Genomic DNA, 19661 nt, shown 5'->3' on the forward strand with positions numbered 1-19661 from the left:
CTCTATCTCAGGACTCTGAGAGATTATAATACTGGGATTGCTGAATGACTGACCTTTGATAACGTTTTTGGTTGATGATATTTGATTATATTTTCTGTTCCTTGTGTATAGAAATGCATTCAATTTTTTTTTTTGTATACTGATTCCACAACATTGCTGAGCTCTTATTAATGCAAATACTTTAAAATTCTTTTGAGTTTTTGATCTAAGCAGCATTTTGAGAGTAAAAATGACATTTTTGTTGCTTCCTTGCAATGCTTATAATTTTTTATTTATTTTTTGACATTGTGAACTGGCTTGGGCATTTATTCATTACTGATTTTAAAGGAAAAGATGCTAAATTTTTACCTTTAAACATATTGTGTGCTTTATTTTTTCTTTTGAAAGCTATAGTTTATGAAAAATGACTATTTCTCCTATTTCCATTTTGCTAAGATTTCTCTGTTTAATCACAAACAGGCCTTGAATATTCGATACTGCTTTTCATATATCAATTGAGGCGGCATTTTCTTTTGTTTTCAACTGGTATTATGATGAATTACATGATAGATTTCTAATTTTAATGAAATCTTGCAGTCTTGGTATAAATCTGACTAGATCATTAGTTTGTTGTTGTTTTAATACACTGTTAGATCCAGTTTGCTTAGGATTTTTCATCTATATTCAAAAGGGAAATTAGCCTATCCTGTAATATTCTCTTCTCATGTGATTCTTCTCAAGTTTTGTTATCAGGGTAATTGTAACCTCACAAAATGAATTAGGGTGTTTATTTTTAATATTCCTATTCTATGGAGCAGTTTATATAAAATTAGAATTTTTCTGTTTCCTTTATTATTTGATTGAAACTACCTAATAATTACCCAGGCTTTAATTTTTTTATTTTTCATTTTTGGGGTTTAGGTGAGCCTTAAACTTCTTATTCAGTGTATTTACTGATTATAACTTTATTCTTTTTTTAAGTCCATGCTGTTTTTATAATTTTCTGAGAATTATCTATATCATCTAAATTTTCAAATATATTGACATAAAGAATTTATAGCATTCTTAGTTTTAAAATAAATTTCTGTCATATCTGTAGTTTGTCCCTTTGAATTATTAATCATCTTTATTTCAATCTTCTACTCTCAATTTCCCTTGATCATTCTTGCTAGGTACATGTCTATTTTGTACTCTCTGCAAAAAGCCAATATTTGGCCTTTTGCCCTGCCTATTTTTGTTTGCTTGTGTTTCATTTATCTATTATGATTAATAAATTATTCCTTTAACTGTATTCTTTCTTCTACCTTTTTTGGGATGGACCATTCTGTTCTTTTTCTGTCATCTTAGCTCTTAAATTTTAACTTCCCTCCACCCCTTCAAATACAAACATCCAAACCTATACATTTCCTTCTGAATATCATTTTAGAAATAATACACAAGTTTTGACATAATATTTTCATTGTAATTTAACTGTAGCTATTTTTTCTTAGTCTAGAATAGAAATGTGTTTTAAAATTTCCAAACAGATTCATTTTAAAATTTATTGAACTTGGTTATAGAACATGATCTCTATAACACCAATTTTTGAAATTTGTTGCAAATTCTTTTATTTTTGTAGTATGTGTACAATTTTTAGAGATGTTTATTCTATAGAAAATGGTGGATTCTCTAATGTTAAATTGATATTCCATATATTTTTATTAGCTCATACTTATAAATTTCATTGTTCAAATTCTTATATCTTTATTGATTTTTGGTCCACTCAATACATTATTTGCTAAACGAGTTTTATGAAAGACTTCCATATGCTATGGACTTGTTAGTTTCTTATCTCTATTGTGTCAAGTTTTACTTTGAACATTTTTTGACAATGTTATTGATGGCATAAAAGTTCCAGATATTTAGTAGTATTCTGGTAAAATGTAACTCTCATCAATATATAGTGATTCTCTTTATCTCTAATAACATATTTGTTAAAGTTCTTATCTATTATAATATCAGCAACTTTTATTTTAAATATTATTTGTCTTGCCTATTTTCCCAATTTTTTTCATTTTTTCTGTATGTTTATACATGAGGCATGGCTCCTCCAAAAACAGAGACCTGGAAATTATATTTTAAAATCTATTATGCCAATCACAATTTAAAAAATTAGTAAGTTTAGTCTCTTTATATTTCTTGTGATTAAGGATGTATTTGGATTATGACTCTGATCTTATTTTTGTATTTTAATTTACTTTGCTTTTTTCTAAGATTTTTCTACTCCTTTCTTTTTTGGACTGATGACACACTCCCTCTCTACTGCCATCTACTGGTTTAGAAGTAATACATACTATTTGTAATTTTGAGTGCTTATATTATATTTTTGCTTCCCACATTTGTCTTTAAATTAACCTTGATCACCTTCTCCTATTTTGCATGTTTTAATTTTCTATTAGTTCCAATTCAAGCTTAGTTATTATAAAGTTTGTTTTTATAGACAGTTGATATTTTTTTAGATTTAGGTACATGCATACTGATCCCCCCCATATACACGTTATACTTAAATGTCTAAAAATGCTGTGGGTTGCGCCTCTCCAGGGGGCAGCATTTGCAGTGCCTTCCATGTGAATGATGTCACCTGGCATTCTTTATATGGCAGCAGAGTTCTCAGAATTCACTTCTAGATTCAATATCCTTCCTTCTGATGTGCAGAATTGGAAAGTTTTTTAAGAAAGGATATGTCACAGTAAATTCTCTGATTATTTTGTCTTTGTTGCCTTTCTTAAATAGTTATTTGTCTTGGTATATAATTTTAGTTTGAAGACTATGGACATTTGAAAGCTGTTTATGGTCTTCTGGCTTTTATTTGGGAGAAGTGTGTTGTTGATGTTTCTGAAGGCCGGTTATCATTCTTTCTTTGATTGAAATGAAGATCCACTTTTGACTTCGGGATTTTGCTGATTCTCTATGCTGATTCTAGGTGTGGATTTCTTCTTACATATCTTACTAAGAATTGGTTATGCTTCTAAATATGATAATTTCTTCCTACTGTCAATTCTTCAAAAATACTAGTGAAGTTCTATGTAATTCCTGTCCCCACTCACCCATATTTTCTTTCTATAACAATTGTTTAATGTATTAATATTTTGAACCATCTTGCTCTGTTCTTCATGTTTCTTAACCTTTCTTTTATATTGTCAATCTCTTTTTCTCTCTACAGTTATTTATGTGCAATCCCTTCATCTGCATCTTCCAGTTCACAAATAATCTCTTTAGCTGGCTCTAAAGTGTTAATCTATTGAATCATTTTTAAAAAATTGTAATTAACTAAATTCTAATTCTATTTGTTACCTTTCAAATCTCTTCTTAAGTACCCACTTGCTGCTTCCTTTTGAAAATTCTACATTCTGATTTTAATAACATTAATCATAAATACTAATATGAGTAATGATGTATTTGGGGATCCAGAGGGTCTAGTATGGTTCTTGATTCTGCAGTCTCTTGCTCATGGTGGCCCACTTGTTTTCCAATGGGGAGTTCATGTACATACACTGTCTCTTGGAATCCTGTGAGCTTGGGTTGGAAGGGGTCCTGCTCTCTGGGGAGGATATGCATTTGCCTTTGCTAGACCTTGGGTGCTACCAATCTAGGACAGAAATTTCCTCTCTTAGGGTTTTCTGGGTTATGCCAATAGTGTATATTTTAGCCCAGAACTTGCAATGTTCAAACTATCAGAGGAGGCTCTTTTATCTTCCTTAGATTCCACGATGGGACAGAAAAGTTTCTTTTCATCACTTTTTGCTAATAGGAGGCTTTTCTCCAGTTAAATTTTGATGAAGGGTATAGTCATCTCAGGATTTAGCTTTATGCAGTTGTGGAGGTAGCTTCCAGTACCCAAATCTTACCGTCAAATGCCATTAAAATACAAGTCTCCCGACTACTGAAGTTAACACATAGTGCCAAGGAAGTCTACATTTTCAATACAATTGATTTTTAGGTTCTTGTTGAGTTCAGCTGTGCAATTTTAAGGATTTTAAAAAATGTTTCCCCATCATTTCTAGTTTCTGGATTTGTTTCATATAAGCAAACATCCAGTCTGCTATATTGTTGGAAATAAAAAAATCCTGCCAGGCCTTGAAACCTTTAAAGAACAAAAGAAATATTTAATGTGGCTGAAGAATGGAGATGCCTGACTTAATAAAAAAAAACAATGAAAATGTATTCTACAGGGGCGGAATTAGCCCAGTGGTTAGGGCATCCGTCTACCACATGGGAGATCCGTGGTTCAAACCCGGTTCAAACTCCTTGACCCGTGTGCAGCTGGCCCATGCGCAGTGCTGATGCGTGCAAGGAGTGCCCTGCCATGCAGGGGTGTCCCCTGCGTAGGGGAGCCCCACGCGCAAGGAGTGCGCCCCATAAGGAGAGCTGCCCAGCGCGAAAGAAAGTGCAGCCTGCCCAGGAATGGCGCTGCACACAAGGAGAGCTGACACAACAAGATGACGCAACAAAATGAAACACAGATTCCCGTGCTGCTGACAACAACAGAAGCGGACAAAGAAGATGCAGCAAATAGACACAGAGAAGAGACAACTGGGGTGGGGGGGAGGGTAAGAGGAGAGAAATAAATAAATAAATAAATAAATCTTTTTAAAAAAATGTATTCTGCAAACTTTCAATAGGTAAACCTGGTGTCAGTCCTACAGAAGATTGCAGAACAACTGTTGAACGACTGGCTGGGAATACTTAAACAGAGATCGTTAGGGTTCAGAATGAAGTTGTTAAAAACAAATTATAAGATGGATACCACTTATAGACAAGTCATTAGTGGAACTGGGCATCAGACAATAAGCAATATTTTGCAACATAAAACAATTCAGTGAATGAATGAATAAGGATGGTGGGATGGATATTATGTATCTCCATTTGAGCGAGACTTTCGGAAGAGGTGTCACGCAGTCTGAGCGGATGAGCTGCAGTTTAGCAGATGTTGTTAGTGTCTCATCCATATCCTCTCAGCACCCTGCATCCTGAGAGCTTATTACCGTGAGCACCTGCCACTTTCTGCCTGAGGACCTCTCTGTCCCCAGCAGTACTGGGTCCACGTGCAGACCAGGAAGTTAACGTCCCTTTGAACTGTCGTCAGCGGCAGCAGTCAGTGGATGCAGGTCCTAGCCCCCTCCACCCTCTGTTGAGCATCCTGCATCAGATTCCTTCTCTAGCCTGTCTTACTTCCCAGGCTCCTCCACCAAGGCTTTCTGAGAAATCCCCCCCGATATACCTGCCCTCAGATCCTAGAGTTGGAGTCTGCTTCCTGGGGGGGGGCGGGGGTCCACACAGAGAATTTTGGACTAGATTCCAAGATAATTCAATAATTTCCTAAACGAATGATTGGTAATTGATCTGTGTCGGGCAGAAAAGATGTTTTTAATGGTACTCTGTAGAGATATTTTTTGCCTTATCTTTCTTATTTCACAAGTATTTAAGTAAAGATATAGAAAGCTTCTTAACAAATTTGGAGATGACAGCATGTTGATATGGGGGAGATGTAGTGAATATGTCATGTGCTAGAATCAGAATCTAAACAATTATCAATGGACTGGAAAACAGTTAAAATATAACAAGATTTTGTTAATGCATTAAGATCCTGCAATTAAGTTCCCTGAAATGTGTGATATTAATCATCATGCGATAAAATTGTAGTGGTGTTAGGTGACAGGAAACTTAAAATTAGTTAGCATTGGTGTTGTGACTACTGAAAGAGCAGATATGATTTTAGGGTAAATTAGATGAATGTAATGAAACCTAGACCAAAGAAAGCTATAGGTATATTTAATTCTGCAATAAAAGAACACTATTATGGATATCACTCTTTCGATGGGATATACTATCCCCTACATACCAGAGACAGGTGGTCGAAGGCAGTGAGAAATATTATATAGAAAAGGTTGAGGTAAAGAGGATTGATTAGCATCAAGAAAAGAAGAATCAGGGACCCGGATAACTTCCTTCTACCAGTTAAAGATGTGACATGCGGGAGAGGGATTAGACATGCCTCAGTGACATTTAGGGTCATTCATGTCTCTCTACGCGGTATCTAACCATTACCTTGCAAATAGAAGGAGCTCAATAAATGTTTGTTGAATGTATGAAAGGGCAATGAATCAATGACACTGCATATTAATTTCATTTAACTGTCCAGATAAGAGCATGCTCTTTTCATTTTCCTATCTCTGTCCATTTTTTGCCTGTCTCACATTTGAAGTCATTCTTTGAATGGTAAAGTCAAGGGGAGGACCAATTTTCTGTCCTATGCAGTATCTCCCATCTAACCATGACTCTGTAAATTATAATGGTTATGAGGTTGATTCCTCTTAGTAAATTCGGCCTCTGGCTTCCTAGGGCCTTTCCTATGAAATGTCCTTGAGTTCACTCTTTATGGTAATGGCAGACATATGTGGTAATATTTGCTTCAGTCTTTTGTCCTGCCTGGTATGTTTCCTCACCGCATTTTACTTGGGTTACATCGTACTCTAAAACATTTAAATCTTCCTAATGTATCTGTTGAATTTATAAGTCCATTGACTTCTGTTACTTCCTTCTCTTCCCCAGATTTTCCCTATTTCCCAATCATTTTATTCTTTTTACAATGTATTTGAGATTATAAATAAATTTGATTGGATAATAACATCACTCTAATACATTTCTTTGTTGTCTATGCATTTTGGGGTTCTTCCCTGATCTGATCCAGTGAGACCAATGGTTCCTTTAATTTTCTATTTACAGAGATGACAGCCTTAGGTCTGTAGGTGCTTGCTGCTTATGGGGTTGTGAGGTAGCTGGCACTCCTGCATTCTTCAGGTCCTGGTTTGATAACTCTTCTCCCCATGTTTAGCTGAGCAGCTTCTCCAGTGGGTTCCTCCCACACTCTCTCCTGCTGCTTTAGAGTTTGCACCCCACTGTTTTATGATGTCTGTTTACTTGTCTGCATAGCCTATCAGACCACAAAAGCTGTGTCCTCAGGACTTAATACTGTGCCTAGCTCATAGTTAGGTACTCATCGGCTATTTTTCCCGAATGATCCTTCCTCAAAAGGTCCATTTGGATATAAGAAGGTGTACCATTTTCTCATTTCTCCTCTCTTTTTCATTTGTTTCATCTCAGTAGAGTTGAGCCCAAAGCTATAGCCAATTGTATTCCTAAATTCCTTTGCAAAATTTGCACATGGTTTTGTGCTTCTTTTTTTTTTAATTAAAAAAAATTTTTTTTAAAATTTTATTTATTTCTCTCCCCTTCCCCTTCGCCCCAGTTGTCTGTTCTCTGTGTCTATTTGCTGCGTGTTCTTCTTTGTCCGCTTCTGTTGTTGTCAGTGGCACGGGAATCTGTGTTTCTTTTTGTTGCATCATCTTGCTGTGTCAGCTCTCCATGTGTGCGGCGCCATTCATGGGCAGGCTGCACTTTCTTTTGCGCTGGGCGACTCTCCTTACGGGGCACACTCCTTGTGCGTGGGGCTCCCCTACGCAGGGGACACCCCTGCATGGCAGGGCACTCCTTGCGCGCATCAGCACCGCGCATGGGCCAGCTCCACATGGGTCAAGGAGGCCCGGGGTTTGAACTGTGGACCTCCCATGTGGTAGACAGATGCCCTAACCACTGGGCCAAGCTTGTTTCCCGTTTTGCACTTCTTAAGGGGCTGATCTATACACAGGGTTCTGGAAACAGAATTTTGGAGAACCCAGACTTGGGAGACACATTTGTTTTTTTGTTTTTTTTAAGACCCATGTTCAGAACTTAGTCAGCTAAGCCTTTTGGACTTCAGGTTCCTAACTGGGAAAAGGAGAAGGGAGAACTGAAGGATGTCCCTGGTGCTTTCAGGGATAATGTTCTTTAATTCTGTGACTGAAAAATGATTCAAATAGAAGCTTTGTGTTTCCCTGCCCTCTCCTGCCTACCCCTGCAAAAGCACCCCGATCGTTTCACCTTTTCTTGGGGCCTGATTGTCTCTTCTTGTTTATAGCTGCCACTAATTTGCTCGTTTGCTTGCTGGAAAATAGCTAATTAAAACCCACTTCAGCTAACAAGCTTACTGGGACCATGCAAATGTCACTCTCTGCTGTCTGCTATTTCCGTTTATGCTGTGCATTATTAGTGTTGTTTTTCCTGCCTCTGTTACAATGAACGTGGGGGTAGAGCTAGCACCCTCTTCACAGGTGTGCAAGTGAACAGCCGCTCCCATCCCAGGAAAGCGCCGCCGTTTCACTACACTCGAGCTCTTTGAGTGTTATTACCCCTGACAGTTAATGGTTTCAGACTGCATTGCTTGTGAGTGCTAGATTTTTGAGCGGCTTCATCTATCTTTTTGTTTTCTACAGTGACTGGCCACATTAAGTGTATGTAGCTGAGCTATTAGTCCCGTCTGTTCATCACATGCGTTTCCTTTGGTGTAAGGTTCTTTTTCCTCTCTAAAATTAGTATGTTTTGTCATCCGTATACTTCAGCACATCGACTTTTGTTGTAATTATGCTGTCATCATTGTGCTTCCACACATTTGCTAATTTATTGTAGCCAAATTAGACCTAATATTAGCAATTTTGCAGCTGTTCCTTTAGAACATACGTGGCCATGTATTTGTACATTACTCAGTAATTATATTTCACAGCAAAAATGGATCTTCTTTTCAAGAGCAGCAAAGTGGGAAGATGGGAAAAAGAGGATTAAATAAAAACAAACTCACCTGAGTATGGAAAAGAGGGCAAGGAAATGGAGAGAAAATGTACTACAAAACAATTTCAGGGGGGAGATACCAGACTAAACATAAACCACAACAAACACTTCTGCATGTTTGTGTAATTCAGAGAACACATTTTGTGGCAAGCATTCTTTGGGCAGAGACTTTCTCTGTTATAGTCCTCTGTTCCCATGAATATACTGCTATTGGAATAGCTGAGCAAGGATTACCATGAGGAAATTATGGTAGCATTTTTGTTTGAACTTCAAAGAAAAGGAAAAGAGCACAGGAGATGTGAGCTCTTCCATGAAAATACTTTAGGTGAAAAGTACATTTAAGTGCAAGTCTTAAATGAGGAAATAAGAGTTATTTGGCTCTTTATAATTTTTAGAAAAATAAACATCTCTCAATGCATATTCCTGCCTTGTTATATCTGGAGATGATATTTGAAGGAATAGGGAAAAAGTGCCTGCAATGTGTGCTGTGCATGTATGTGTGCAATGGGGAGTTCGGGGGGGGGCGGGGGGCTGATGGCTTTTGTATTTCAGTTGGATTATGAAAGTTTAACATCACACAAGTACCTAAAATTCTGTAAAGCTGGTTTTGGTAAGTTTGTTACACAAGATAAATGATCAACAAGACTAACCCTCGTAGGACACAAGCTGCCTGATATGAGTAGTTGGGTATTTTGTAAAGTCACCTGAGTATTGCTTAATGTATTGAAATAGGAATCCATTTACAGGACTCTCATGATCTAAAAGAATTCATGAGGTGTCCCAGCATGCATGGACCTATTCTTAGGAAGTAATTTCTCAGGAGAACCTAGCTCAACAAGTATTGGCTATTATGGAAAATAGTCTGTCTTAATGGAGCCAAAACATTATGTGCAATGATTGAAAAAAACACAAAACTTGGTGCCCACCCAACCACCAGCAGTGGTGCCGCTGCTTCTGCCACTGCAGCCTGGGCCAGACATGGTGGGCTGGGGCCACAGGGCTCAGGAGCCCAGAGGGGATTTGGCAGCAGTGGTCGCTGGGACACGCCAGCATAAGGTGGAGGGAACATTGGGAAGATTCCACTCGTGGCCTCCTGGAACAAAGGCTTCTACTGTCAGTCTTGGCTGGACCAGGAGGTGAATGTGACAGTGCCAGGTGGACCACCAGCTGGCCCAGTATAAAGGGAGCAGAGAGTGCAGGCTCATGGAGGAAAGGAAGAATGAGACGAATCAAGCTGTTGTCCTCTTTGACAGATTTGTCCAGGCCACCACGTGCAGGGAAACCCCTAAGGTCTTCCAAGAGCTCTGTGTCCACCTGGACCTGAAGCCCAGGGCCTATCGCTCCTCCCATCACAAGCTCAAGCTCAAGTTCAAGCCTAACTACTGGAAAGCCAAAGCCCTTTGGGTAAAGCTGGACAAATGGGGCAGCCACAGAGACTTCAAGAAGGGAGAAGCATGCACGAATACAAAGTGTCCTGTCATTGGACCAGCCCCTGTGGCCTCCACCTAGCCATTGACTTATCCTTGCTGGGTGCAAAGGTGGTTATTATTGAGAAATGAGTTGCCTTCTCCTGCAAAATGTCTTACATCTCTGGGCATTCACTATCCCTGCTCAGCAAGGTCTGTGTGCCAAGAAGTTCTATGGCCAGCTCTGAGCTGGAGCCATCTATTGTATCAGTATCTGGCAGCTCCAACTAATACTTTTGAAAGTAGCCCTGATCCTAGGCATTGAAATCCAGGTCAATGTGGAATTCCAAGGACTTGTACAGCCTCCAGAGGACAGAGAGAGTGAACAGATAGGATGGTGGGCACTGGTGCACTCCAAAATGTATCCTGCATCAGAGTATGATACAGGGATTGGCAGGGATGGCCATTGGAACACCTTGGAAGGATTTTGTCAGAAAGAATTTTGTGGTGCACTGGCCACTGCCGTTATGACAACTTTTTTGCCATTACAACAAATTTTATTAACTGGAGTACAAATGCAGAAGCCAAAGTGGAAGGGATCAGTGGTGTTGCTTTTAATTTAACCAGAAAGTTTTCCGGAACTGAGGGAACCAGGTATATCGACTTGAAGAACATCATCTCTTACAAAGACGCAATGCACTATTTTGTAATGACAGCCAAAAAAGGCAGAGTTTACTTGACAAAGAGGTGATACTGCACCCCTTTGTCATATTGTCCATACATGACTACATGGACACAGAGTTCTTGCTTTCCTGGGAGAATGTGGATCAAGAGGCTCTGCTCAGCTACGCCTGAGAGATGGCAGATTTTCCAGGCAGTAGGAGTGCCATCCCTGGATTTTGCCATCAGTCACTATGGATAGCGCGATGTGGCCAGGTTTGACTTCACTTGCACGGACACCTCTGAGAATGCAGCCTTGGCGTGGGAGCACAGTGGGCACCAGTTACTGGTGACCCTGGTGGGGGAAGCCTCCTCGAGCCTTTCTGGTCAATGGGGACAGGAATAGCCCAGGGTGTCCTAGCTGCTATGGACTCTGCCTGGATGGTATGAAGTTGGTCTCTAGGAACAAGCCCCTTGGAAGTGCTGGCTGAGAGGCAGAGCATTTAGAGGTTACTGCCTCAGACTACCTGAGAATGTGAGTAAAAATACAGCCAATACAGCATCAACCCTGTCACCAGGTATCCCAGTAATATTAACATCAACTTCCTCTGGTCAAACCAGGTGCTCCATTTATACGATACTGGAGAAATGAAGGTTATTCATCTGGAATTGGAGAACCTGGTGAATTCCTGAACTACCCCAAAGTTGACTCATGATTAGTCTGTTGCTCATTCAAGCAGACTTCTGGGTCGGTGCCAAAGGCAGACAGATGGCTCTGTGGGGGCCAGCATGACAGACCTCACCACGTCTTGGAAAAGCAGCCTGACTCTTTGTGCAATCATCGACAGATGCTGCCTTGATCTGACAGTCTTTGACACTTTGGATGAGCAGAATATAGAGAAGAACAACCAGCTGGCCTTTGATATTGTTGAGAAGGAGCTAGGCATCCCCCTCCATGGTGATGTATCTGACGCAGTTCTACGAGATGTCTAAAGATTCGTTCCCCTCCGGGGACACCTTGGACCTGAATGCCGAGGAGATGGCCATCCCAATAGCCAGCACCGAATCCCCCATCTCCTTCCTCAGCAAACTGGGCCAGAGCATCCCTTGGAAGCGTTCTCCCAAGCATTAGAAGGAAAAGGACTTGGGCAGTGCCGGGAAGAGGAGGAAGCCTCCTGGGGGCTCCTGAGGAGAGAGACCCCACACCCACCGACAGGAGGGTGGGCGCTGCCGCGGGGAACCAGAACAAGGGGAAGAACATGGCGACTGGCTGCTGGCCAGGTGTGACGAGACCGCGCTCCACAGTCCACTGGCCCAGGAGACAGAGCTCCATCAAGAAGGAGTTCCCGCAGAGCTCGGGTGGCAGCGACGCGGGTGTGCGTGATGAGAGGCTGCGTGCCAAGGGCACGATCTTCCACCAGAGCCGCTTCAAGTGCGGGTACTGCGCCACCACCCTGCGACTCTTAGCGCAGGGGCTCTTGACCTTTTTTGTTCCCTTTGCCAGTCAGGTGAAAACCACGGACCCCTTACTAAATCCACGCTTTACTGTGTATTGTTTAATAAATATATCACAGCCACCCCAACACGTCCCCACAAGAATCATGTTTTTCTGGATTTCAGTTCAGGCTCACAGGCCCCTGGTTGAGAACCCCTGTCTTAGTGCCACCTGAGGAAGCTTTTTACGTGTCCCCACGTGGGAGCTGGTCATGACGCGCAGGCCTTCTACAGCCTCGAGGCTGTCCCTAATCTGTCTTTCTCATGAAGTGCCGACAGCCCTTTGGTTGACACTGTCAGGGCACTAGGAGAAGCGCTGTGAGAGATAAATGCCTGGTGGAATCTCGACAGAGACTGGTGGGTGCTGGGGTGGGGGCACAGCGTGTTGGTCCAGGCCCCATTCCCAGGGAGATGGGTTTTCCAAGGAGCCTGGCCACTCAGGACCCAACTGATTAAACAAGTCAAATAAATGAAACTCCCTTCTGGGATTGGAGTGCAGAACCTTCTTTTAAAAAGGACTCAACTGCTGTATATTATATATATGCATTGCTGTGGTCTAGGACTCCTGTGAAGAAAAGCTGAATAATTAGGGGGGAAAAAAAAAAAAAAAAAAAGATAGGATGTGGAATTTTTTCAAGTCAACATTCTTTATCTAAGTTCTTTATCTAACTTTATCCAAGTTCTTTATCTATCCTTTAAACCCATCGCTATATGCCATTCCCTAGTAAGGGACCATGACATTATATTGGGCTTCAAATTTCGGGGAGTTCTGGATCACAGAGTGTTTCAACAATGGCAATGGAGGGATACTGGTATGGGATACCAATGACAGGTGATATATGGCTGACAGGGAGCTGTACAGAACATATGTCCAGGGTGCATGGTAATGTTTGGATATACTCATAGTGGCAACAATTAAAAATCACAGCAGGGGGGGTACTGGGTTCCTGGCCAGTGGTGCTCTGTCGTGGTCCCTAGGGGAGCAGCGATAGTCTCCCAGGTACAGCGGCGGGGACCGGGAGGGAGTGAGGGTTCAACAGTGAGCCCCTGATGCTAATGACTATGCTTGTGAGCTGATAAACCTAAAATAAGAACAAGGCCTAGAGCAACATTGTGCCTGGGAATTTCCTCCTGTCAGCCTTCATGTTACTCAAATGTGGCCAGTCTCGAAGCCAAACTCAGCACGTAAATGCAATGCCTTCCCCCCAGCGTGGGACATGACACCCGGGGATGAGCCTCCCTGGCAACGAGGGACCACTATCAACTACCAACTGATGATGCAACTGGAAAATGACCTTATACGGAAGGTTCAATGCGGATCAGCAGAATATCCCTGTCTACATAAAATAACATGACTTTAAAATGCTGTTTGACCTAAAGTAAGGGGGAAATGGAAAGGAGAAATGAGTTTATATGGCTACGAGTTTCTAAAAAAGAGTCTGGAGGCTGGCAGAAGGATTGCCCTCATGCACAACTGAGCAGAGTCAGAGAAACAGATAAAGCAGAGACAACCCCCAGATATTGGTTCCTTTGAGGGCTAGAGACCCATGGGAGTTATGGTCATGGCCGATGGGGTTAACTACCAGGGCAGATGGCCCCTCTTTGGAAATGGTGTTTATGTGTGATGAATCTGGACTCAGATGGGATCTCCTTTCATAAGACTTTCATGCTAATGTGCTGGAGGTGCAGTTAATGTTGGGGTAAGATATATTTAGGGGATTTGAATCTCTGGACTGACAATGTGATAGCCAGGTCCTGAGCCTCAACAGACTCCAGCACCTACAATCTGATTTATTGGACTTACCACACTCAGCTAAGATGGAGTTGAAGAAGGACAACCACCACACCATGGAGCCTAGAGTGATTACAACTGAAAATGGGAGGATTGCATCCAGCATCCATGTGGAATCTGAGCCTCCTCTTGACATAGAGGTGCAATGGACACAACCAATCCAATGTCCACATAGAAGAGGTGGCATTGGATTGGGAAAAGTGGACATGGTGGACGATGGGTATGGGGAAAGGCAGGAAGAGATGAGAGGTGGAGGCATCTTTGGGACATGGAGCTGCCCTGGATGGTGCTTCAGAGGTAATCACCGGACATTGTAAATCCTCACAGGGCCCACTGGATGGAATGGAGGAGAGTATGGGCCATGATGTGGACCATTGTCTATGAGGTGCAGAGGTGCCCAAAGATGTACTTACCAAATCCAATGGATGTGTCATGATGATGGGAACGAGTGTTGCTGGGGGGGGGGAGAGGGGGCTGGGGGGTGGGGCTGAATGGGACCTCACATATATATTTTTAATGTAATATTATTACAAAGTCAATAAAATAAAAATAAAATAAAAATAAAAAGGACTCAACACAAGGCAGCTCAGGTTGTCTCTAAGCAAGCCGAGTTCGCCCACTTCCCCACCGGGCTCCGACGGCCATCCTCACTGTCTCGTTGAGGGCGTGATGGATGTCAGGCTCTCAGGTGAAGAACGAGGGCTCCTTAGCGAGGGAGACGAAGGTTCCACAAGGCAGGGAGAGGAGGCGCGCTGGCAACGTGGTTAGAGAATCCGAGCCCGGAGGCCGTCTCCTCCCCATGGTTCTTGGTTTGAGCTAGCGGGGGCCAGCCTGTCACAGCACAAGGGCTATGCAATGGGCCCGCAAGCCCCTCGGGATCACCCCCACCGGGGGCTTAGTTGGTGCCAGCCTCGGGGGACTTGGGCCTTCGGAGACGACAGTTTCAGCTCCTGAAATTGTCCCAAAGCGCTGGCGCGTTCCCCGTGAGGACACTAACTTGTACTAACCTCGGTAGAAAAGCAGCCAAATTTTGGGTGGCATTTTAGAGTTTGACATGAAAGGGATTTCTTTTTCTTCTTTGGTAGGGATTTCCTTCAAGTCCCAAACTAAAGCTAAAGCTTCTCTTCCGGTGGACTGCAGTTTCCTTGGGGAAATGCTCGGGTGTGCTGGGGCTTGTATTAGTCAGCCAAAGGGGTGCTGATGCAAAATACCAGTGATCTGTGGGCTTTTACAAAGGGTATTTATTTGGGGTAGAAGCTCACAGTTATAAGACCCTAAAGCAGGAATTCTTGAACTTTTTTGTTCCATAGACCCCTTTGCCAGTCAGGTGAAAACCATGGGCCCCATACTAAGTCCACACTATACCGGTACTATTTAATAAATATATGACACCCGCACCAACACATGCCCACAAGAATAATGTTTTTTTTAAGTTTTAAATTCAAGCTCACAGACCCCCTGAAATCTTTCCATGGACCCCTGGATAAGAACCCTGCTCTAAAGAGTCCAACTCAAGGTACCCTAAGAGGTACTTTCTCACCAAAGTCAGTTGCCACATGTTGAGGCAAGATGGCGGGCGACGTCTGCCTGGTCTCTCCTTCCTTCTTCCTTTTAAAGCTCTATGGCCCCAGCTTCTTCCAATCTCAGCTGTGGGCTGGCACAGGGCTCGTCTCTCAGCCCTTCCGATATCAGTCTGGCGTAGGGCTTTCTTTCCATGCTTGCTCAGCTGCTCAACTGCAAATTATCAGGAGAATGGCTCAACTCTCCCTGGTGCTCCAGGATCAAAACTGACAGAGTTCTCTCCCTCTCCTTCTTGAGAGCATGTCTGTTTGTATCAGCCCTCCAAGGAGGCAGGGACTCAACGCTGAGTCATACCCTCCTGACCTGGTTGAAACAAAGCCCTAATCTTAACAGGTAATTTAATCAAGACTCACCAGCTGAATCTAATGCATTCAAAGGCCATCACACCCCAAAGAATGATTAGTTTACAAATATATTCTTTCTCTTTTTTGGGGATTCAAATAATATCAAACTGCCACAGGGCTCCAGGCCCCCAGGCCCGTGGCACACCTCCTCCACTGCTTTCCAGACAGAAAAGGCTGTGGGTGAGGAGACTTTGTCCTTCATCTCTACATGGACCCACCCTCCAGGTCCAGCCCCTGGAGGCAGACCTGAAAGGCTGGTCCTGGGCTCGGGCCTGCTGTGTGGCCCGTGGGCCCTTGGCTTGCCCTTCGTCTTGTGGTGTTGCTCTCCTCTCATCCATGTTCTTTCCTCCTTGTGCCAAAATGACTGCTGTTGCCCAAAACACAAATACAACCCGCCAGGTAGAGAAACGGCTCCATGGCTGCTTGAAAGCCATGTCCTTCTGATTGCTAACTGCTTCCTCCTTTGCTAACTAGGGTGCAGCATTTCCGGTATTTTGTTCGTAATGTGTTTTTAACATAGATAACCCTCTTTTCTGTTCTTAAAATTTGTAAATGCTCGTCTCCACGCTGCTTCTGCTGCCCATTACAGATGCGCGAACTAGCCCAGGTGTCCCTTCCTGCCCTGAACCTAGGGAGAGTTTGGGTGATAACAGCCAGAGCAAGAAGAACCCCAAATGGGAACCTCCCCCTTGGGCACATCAGACCTATGGGTGTATGGTTTTTGGGGTCCTTTTGGTCAAGAGGCTCCCCCCATTTATCTCGTATAGTGGAAACCAAAATGAACCACGAAGCCCAGGGGGCCTCACAGCATGGAAACAGAAGAGTCTTTCTCCGGCGGAGCCCACACCTCTGACAGTTTGTGCTGCAGGTGACAGAGAGGGGCGGCAGGAGGACATCAGTTATCGCCTTATGGAAGAGACAGTCTTAATGTGATTAGTAATGGAAGAGATTGTGGCATTGATGTGGAGAAAGTAGCCACGGTAGCTGCTGAGGGTAGGGAGAGGGAAGAAGAGATGTGATGTGGGGGCGTTTTCAGGACTTGGAGTTGTCCTGGGTGGTGCTGCAGGGACAGATGCTGGACATTGTGTGTCCTGCCATGACCCACTGGGTGGACTGGGGGAGAGTATAAGCTACAATGTAGACCACTGTCCATGTGATGCAGCAGTGCTCCAAAATGTATTCACCAAATGCAGTGGATGTGCCACAATGATGAAAGAGGTTGTTGATGTGGGAGGAGTTGGGGGGGGTATATGGGGACCTCATATTTTTTGAACATAATATTTAAAAGAAAATAAAGAAGAAAAAAATAAAAAATAAACTGGAAAATAAAAGGAAATAAAAACCTCACGGCTGTGGGTGCATGAGCCATTGGGATGCTGCGTGGTCCATTGGGGAATGATTCCCACACCAGCCCAAATAACAGCCACATAGTACAAGGGGCTGTGTTTAACCCCAGGGTTCCCCCCCGGACAGAGGGAAATTAGCAAATCTTACAGCTGCTCAGGTCCTTTTCCCTTGTAGAGCTTTCTGGAAAACGGATAGCTGAACAAAAAGAATTCCACCATCCTGCTTAACTCCCCAACCCTGCCCCAGGAACCATAGTTGAGGATGATGTGTTGATATTTATACAGATAAGTGGATTTAATCTCACATATGTAGGGAGATAATTATTTATATATCGGGGGCAGAATAACAACAATAATAATGAAGCTGTTCCAAAAGTTTATTGTTCCTCGGGTACCAAGAGGGCTTTCCCACGGGAGCCATGTCCCTGCTCCAGAATCCCCCCCATTCAGTTATTTCTAAGGGGCACAGAAGGCCTTGGCCTGGCTTAGTGTCCTCTCAGGGACGTGGGGGAGCAGAGCAGCCCAGCGCCAGTGCTGCTGTGGAGCAGAAGATGTTGGAGGGCGGATATCAGAACATGAGCAGTTTGCACACCAACCTCTGAAAGCAGATTCAAGAGCCAGCTAGGAATGCAGGGGCTCTGCTGCCAGCGGGGTGCGCTGACAGCCCTTCCCTCTGTTTAGAGCTGCCCTGGGTGGCTTCTCCAGCTCTCTGCTGCCTGCTGGGCTTCTGTGCATCTTTGGCAGTTTTTTGTGGGACAGTGAACGTTCTTAGGGCATCTGTGGCCATGAAGGCTTCAGCTTGGGGGTGAGGCAGGGGTGGGGCAGGAAGTGGGGGGTGCGTTAGCCATGCTGAGGATGGCTTCCTGTCCACACCGCTTTCTTTTGGTCCTTGTTTTTATCCTGTGGTGGTGTGAATTTTTGGTGTGTTTCTTTGTGACTCTTTATTCTTCTTATTAAACTGTGTAACTTTGTTTTATATTGTGATTTTAATTTTGTTTTGAAAACTGTTACCATTCTTATTTAAGAGAATACATTCCAAACAATCTTCAAAAAAATAAAAATACAAAACTTAAAGTGGTATTGGATGATTTGGCCTTCAGAATATATGCTAGGCAGATCTGTTTCTCTGGGTTAACGTCCTACCCATTATAGTAAAGATTTGGGCATAGCATCTCTCTTAGATATTTAAATTGTGAATCCCACTTGGGTCATAAGGGGTAGATTTTCACTGCTGGCTGGTTCTAGGAAAAGTGCTGAAGTTGGTGTCTTTGGGGCAGCAGCCTGCCCTCTTCGTTTTTGCCTCGGTGGGGCTGAAGCTCTCATTTATTTTCTCCTATGCTCAAAGCCAGGCTACAAACATTTTAAAGCATTTCTCCTCCCAGGGATTTTATGTTTTCATAAGGAACACTCCCTTAAACTCAAAAACATGCTCCAGTAACGGAATGTGGGGGAGAGTCAATAGGTGGGAAGGCAAAAATTGGGAGGGCCAAACCCAAATCCCTGGCATGGTGTTGAGGAGTTGGAGGTAGGGCGACAGACTTTTTCACCCTCTCCTCTGCCATGCTCCTGAGCCTGGGGGGTAAAAGAGCTCCCACCATTCTCCATGCCCCTCCCCTTTTAAGAAATAGGGCTGACCGCTGACCACTAAAAGTTACGAAAGCAAAAATGTCATGTGAGTAAGACTGGCAAAGGTGCTGTAGTAAGGAAGCAAAGCAAACCCTAAAGCCATGTTTCCTGCATGGAATGATTCAAAGCAGCTCTGGTCTCCACACAACTCAGCATGAAACACGGGGACAAGGGAGAGAAATCCATCCTCACGGAGCTAAACACAGATGGGTTGAAATGAAAGTCAGATGGATGACTTTTCCCCCATTGTCTCTGAATCTGTTTTTGTTGTCATTGCTCTTCAGAAGACCTGACAAATCTCACACTCTTCTCTTGCCCTGGTTTCTAGGTGAGAAGTTTGCCTGGAGCTGTGTGGATTAGGACTAAGAAAATCCAATGAGAACATCTTTCTCTCTATTTGAACCTGAGGGGATGGACTAGGTGGGGGGAAACCAACAGTTTAGTCCATTTCAGAGTCTTGCACAGGTGGTAGTCAGCTGTCCACGGTGCACCCCACGCGCAAAGAGCGCCCCACAAGGAGAGCCGCCCGGTGCAAAAAAGTGCAGCCTGCCCAGGAGTGGCTCTGCACACATGGAGAGCTGACGCAGCAAGATGACACAACAAAATGGGACACAGATTCCGGGTGCCGCTGACAAAAATACAAGTGGATACAGAAGATGACACAGCGAATGGACACAGCAGACAACTGAGGGGGAGGGGGGGAGGGGAGAGAAATAAAAATAAATAAATA

At 43.2% G+C, this 19661-nt stretch overlaps 1 pseudogene; it reads left to right on the top strand.

Annotated features, from left to right (window-relative positions):
- Nucleotides 1-9885: 9885 nt before the first annotated feature.
- Nucleotides 9886-12418, top strand: LOC101419611 (F-actin-monooxygenase MICAL3 pseudogene; annotated as a pseudogene).
- The last annotated feature ends 7243 nt before the right edge of the window (nt 12419-19661 follow it).

Source organism: Dasypus novemcinctus, chromosome 22 (assembly GCF_030445035.2).
Source record: "Dasypus novemcinctus isolate mDasNov1 chromosome 22, mDasNov1.1.hap2, whole genome shotgun sequence".
NCBI classification, from domain to species: domain Eukaryota; kingdom Metazoa; phylum Chordata; class Mammalia; order Cingulata; family Dasypodidae; genus Dasypus; species Dasypus novemcinctus.